Consider the following 4,465-nt stretch of genomic DNA (forward strand, 5'->3'; position numbering starts at 1 on the left):
TGCATGAGTTATAGAAACTCAGGGCTGGGTGTAGTGGCTCACGCCTGTAATCCCAGCACTTTGGGAGGCCGAGGCGGGCAGATCACCTGAGGTCAGGAGTTCAAGACCAGCCTGGCCAACATGGCAAAACCCCATGTCTACTAAAAATACAAAAATTAGCCGAGTGTGGTGGCAAGTGCCTGTATTCCCAGCTACTCAGGTGGTGGTGGTGCACACCTGTAATCCCAGCTACTCAGGAGGCTGAGGTGGGAGAATTGCTTGAATCTGTGAGGTGGAGGTTGCAGTGAGCCGAGATCACGTCACTGCACTCCAGTTCCTGGGTGACGAGTGAGACTCTGTCTCATAAAAAAGAGAGAAAAGAAAGAGAGAGAGAGAGAGAGAAAGAAAAGAAGAGAAAAGAAAGAGGAGAAAGAAAGAAAGAAAAAGAAAGAGACAGAAAGGAAAGGAAGAGAAATAAAGAAAGAAAGAAAGAAGGAAAAGAAACGAAACTTGGTTATTTGCTTTGGGTTTGAATTGTATCTACCCAATATAGTGACACTGGTCATCTATGCTGATTTCAAAGATGTGTTACTTAAATTCAGTTTATACTGGGCACAGTGGCTCCCGCCTATGGTTCCAGCTACTTGGGAAGCTGAGGTAGGGGAATTGCCTTGAGGCCAGGAGTTCAAACCAGCCTAGGCAACACAGTAAGACCCATCTCTAAATTTTTTTTTTAATTTAAAAAACAATAAAAAATACAGTTTGTTTAGTGGACAGGATCTTTCGGTAAATTAATTCCATGGATTAACAATAATATTGATAATAATAATAATAAGTAGTCAGTCCCCTTTTCTAAAAGGCTTGATTAAGAGGAGAACCAAGTTCACATGGGAGAGTGGCATAAGCCTGGCAAAGCTGCCTTCTACCCAGGGAAGCACCACTGTCAAGGTCACGGCGTCTGGGAGAAAAGAAGGCGAGGCAGTGGTGCTCTGTCACTTGTCTCTAATTGTTGCTGAGTGGCAGCCATCAGTTACAGTTAACCTTTGGAACACATCCTGAGTCTCCATCAGGCTTTCTATCCAAATTTGGCATTAGTTGGTACCTATCTGTTGATCCACAAGCAGTACTGTGTTTGCAAGGAGCATGAAACCCACTTCCCTATCCCTGCCCCCTACTCCTCTCCCAACTCAGAGAAACCACATTCAGCTTAGCCCTGTGCAGGAGTTAGCCTTTAATCTCATTAAATTTCAATGATAGGAAAGACTTTCTTCATCCACCCAGTTTCCCATCCATTCATTCAACACATCTCCATTGTGCAAGGTATTGTGGAGGATGTGTGGGCTTCCGTCTCTGAGCCCAAGGTCTATGAAGTTGAAGTTAGCAATACCAGGCCAACGAGAGTAGTGAGGATGATGATTGACACCATGACAATTTCAATGATGAACTGTAATTAGCCATTGTTTGGAGGGGGCTGGTGGTTAGAAGCCTCCTGAGTCTGCAGGCTAGGAGAGGAGCCAGGCAGGTATGGTGCCCAAAGGAGACAAAGCCTGAGGAGGGCTGTAACCAGGACAGAGTAAAGAAGCAGTATGCCTGGGTGTGATGGCTCATGCCTACAGTCCTAGCAGTTTAGGAGGCCAAGGCAGGAGGATCACTTGAGCCCAGGAGTCCAAGGGCCCTTCAACACTTAGCCTTCATCCTCTAAAATCCCCAAGGGCAACATGGTGAAACCCCATCTCTACCAAAAATACAAAAATTAGCTGGGCATGGTACACATCTGTGGTCCCAGCTGCTGGGGAGGCTGAGATGGGAGAACTGTTTGAGTCCAGGAGGCAGAAGTTGCAGTGAGCTGAGATTGTGCCACTGTACTCTAGCTGGGGTGACAGAGCCAGACCCTGTCTCAAAAAGAAGAAGGAGAAGGAGAAGGAGAACGAGAAGGAGAAGGAGAAGAAGCAACATGATCATGATCAGCCACTCCAAGGGGTGGACCTCCCTACAGCTTCTGCTTATACACCTGAATATGGGTATCCTCCCATCTCCTTTCAAGAAATGGATCAAGCATGGATCAGGAGTGCATGGCATCCTTATGCACTTTGGTTTTCTGTGCTGTGGGTGTCTCAGCTGGTCGTATTTGGGGGCCAGAGATCCAAGGGCCCTTCAACATTTAGTCTTCATCCCCTAAAACCCCTAACGTCTGGGAAATTGAGCTCCTGACAGGTGCTGCCTGCCAACGGAGCAGTTGCCTGGGCTGCTGGGAGGGTCGGAGGCGGGCTTCCTGGTGTCAGCTAACCTCAGTGCTTTCTAGAAGGCAGTGAGTGAAAGTCAGTGCACTTGACTGAGCACAACTCCCTGGGTTCTCTCAGCCTTAGCCAATGGGCCAGCCAACCGGAGGCCTATAGACATGTGCTGCTCTTGGGTGAGCAGGAAGGAAAACAGGGGCCCCATTGAGCACCTCCCAAGCTTGCTCCTGCTTGGCACCTAAAATAGTCAATTTTAGCTGATCAGGTTCATTTCGCAACTCGGTTATGTGATTCCTAAGCATTACCTCTTATCTCGAAACAGAGGTGTGAAAACAGAACCGACTTGGCACAGACTGGCTGCCTGAAGGAGGGTCTTTGTGTGAGGCTCTGTACTTGTATGGTGGAAAAGAACACACAATGCTGGCCCGTATCTCCCCCACTTCCATTCATTTGTCTGAGAGCAGACCCTGCCCTACCCACATTACAAAGTATCTCTGGCCCCTGTAGAGAGAAGAAATAGCACTTGTGCCACTATGTGGGGGGCTTTGGCCTCTGCCTGGGGTGAATCTGCAGCCCCACACGAACAACTCAAATAGCTCGTGGATGTTTCCCAAATGTGTAGTGAGGCTTATTGCACAAATATGCAGGTGGCACCATGGCCCTGCCCTCTTGGGAGAGAGAAGCAAGATGGCACCATGCCAGCAGCCTCACAAAGTGGCGTTGTTACCTCTCCTTTAGATGTTCCTGTGTGGCTTCACTGGCGCAGAGGAGGATCTGTTTAAGCCGACTGGCTCATATTGATCCTTCTGGGGGCGGGGAACGACAATGCTGGCCTCTGTTAGTCTCTGGAGCATGCTGGAAGTGCTTGGCCCACCCCAGAGGGTGTCCTGTGATCCCTCTTGGTTGGTGTGATACTGAATTACACCCCTGGAGGGTGAGCTCACTCCTGGGCTCAGAAAACAAGTTTCTGACGAGGATTGGGGTAGAGGAAAACCTCTAGGTATTGGGTTCTTTGAGAAGCCCATTGTCTCCTTGAAGTGAGTTGAGGGCACTGTTTTTTCAGAGTTGAGTCTCTGGAAAACAGGGAAGTCCTCAGGCTCATTTAAAATATACATGAAATGTCTCCAGGGATATGTTGGAAAAAAATTTTGAAATATACGTAACAGTGAAATCTGTGGGGTTTAAATATAATACATCTTTTCCCCAAATCCTTTAAATCATAGTTATGATCTCTTATTTTGAAAAACTTCAGCTGTCGTTTTGCTGTAGCTTTTGTTTTTCCCCTTCAGAAAGACTGTGGGCATTTCGGGCCCTGTGTCCTGCTAAAGAGGTTATGAACTGAGTAAAGGAAAGCAGAGAGGGCCGTCCGCTAGATCAGGAGACAGGGCCCAGGACAGAGAGGGCCTTGGGAGCAAACGCCCTGCAGGGCCTGAATTGCCAAGTCAGACTTGTGTCTCCTAGGGATCATCCTCACCCCAAGGCAGAGCCCTAGCGTGTGCTCCCTGTCACCTTCTTCCAACACTTTCTTCTCAGCAGACTGAGGGATCTACTGTAACTCTTCCCTGACCTGGCTTCACCAGTACATGACATTAGCAAAATCAGTCTATTCTCCAGTGACCTTCAATAAACTTTTTTTTTTCTTTTAATAGAGATAGGGTCTTGCTATGTTGCCCAGGCTGGTCTTGAACTCTTGGGCTCAAGCAATCCGCCCACCTTGGCCTCCCCAAATGCTGGGATTACAGGCATGAGACACCATGCCTCTTTATCCCCACATCTCTACCTGCTCCAGCCTCACCTCCTGGTAGAATAAGGCACAGAATCCACACCATCCTTCTGCCTTGGACATTCTCCAATTTGGCTTCAGAAACCCTTGCTGAGTCCCTATATGCAGAACCCTGGGACAACTTAGCCTACATCCTTTTCTCTAGTCAGCTTCCTTTCAATGCATTCTCCACCCTGTAGCCAGAGCGAGTTTTCTAAAATGCAAATCTGCCTGTCATTCCCCAGCTTAAAGGGTTTTAATAGTTTTGTAGAGTTTATGAGAAAAAGCATAAAGCCCTTTGTGTGGCATTCAGAGTCCTTCAAGATCTGGCACCTTCTTCCCTCTCTTTCTCTCTCCTTATCGTGTGCACACCAAGTTTCTTCCAGCCAGATCTGCTCCATGTTTCTGGCTGGCTTTCCACTCTCCCTGGGCCCTGCACAAGTGTCCTACTGTGCCCAGTCTCTGCCTCTGCTTCCAGGCTGTGAAC

The sequence above is a fragment of the Papio anubis genome, chromosome 19 (assembly GCF_008728515.1).
Source record: "Papio anubis isolate 15944 chromosome 19, Panubis1.0, whole genome shotgun sequence".
NCBI lineage: Eukaryota > Metazoa > Chordata > Mammalia > Primates > Cercopithecidae > Papio > Papio anubis.